The following is a 319-nucleotide window of genomic DNA, read 5'->3' on the forward strand; positions in this document are numbered from 1 at the left end:
AATTACCGTGTGCGCCTCTTGGACCGTGCAAATCTTAGTTTAAGCCCGTACATTTTTTTCTCCGCAGCCACGTTGGCTCTCGCTGAATACCTTCTTCCCACAATGCAACAGGTGTGGCCTTCACTAAACTCTGGTCATTTGACCTTTGATTTCAACATAAGAAATAGCATTTGTAATAAAGAACAAAATGTAAACATATTTTTAATGTAAAACATTTTCGTACAATTTTAAATCAAATGTCCCTTTTTAAACTTAGGCTATTTGTTATACATTTTTAAGGTTTTTAATTACCGTATGAATTCACACATTGATGGAATAA

General features: G+C 34.2%; 1 long non-coding RNA gene across 1 annotated transcript in view; it reads right to left on the minus strand.

The window, feature by feature from the left end:
- Positions 1-319, minus strand: part of LOC116699102 (uncharacterized) — a 10420-nt gene that overhangs the window by 5925 nt on the left and 4176 nt on the right. The gene's annotated exons all lie outside the window — the stretch shown is intronic.

The sequence above is a fragment of the Etheostoma spectabile genome, chromosome 12, assembly GCF_008692095.1.
Source record: "Etheostoma spectabile isolate EspeVRDwgs_2016 chromosome 12, UIUC_Espe_1.0, whole genome shotgun sequence".
In the NCBI taxonomy this organism is placed as follows: Eukaryota; Metazoa; Chordata; class Actinopteri; order Perciformes; family Percidae; genus Etheostoma; species Etheostoma spectabile.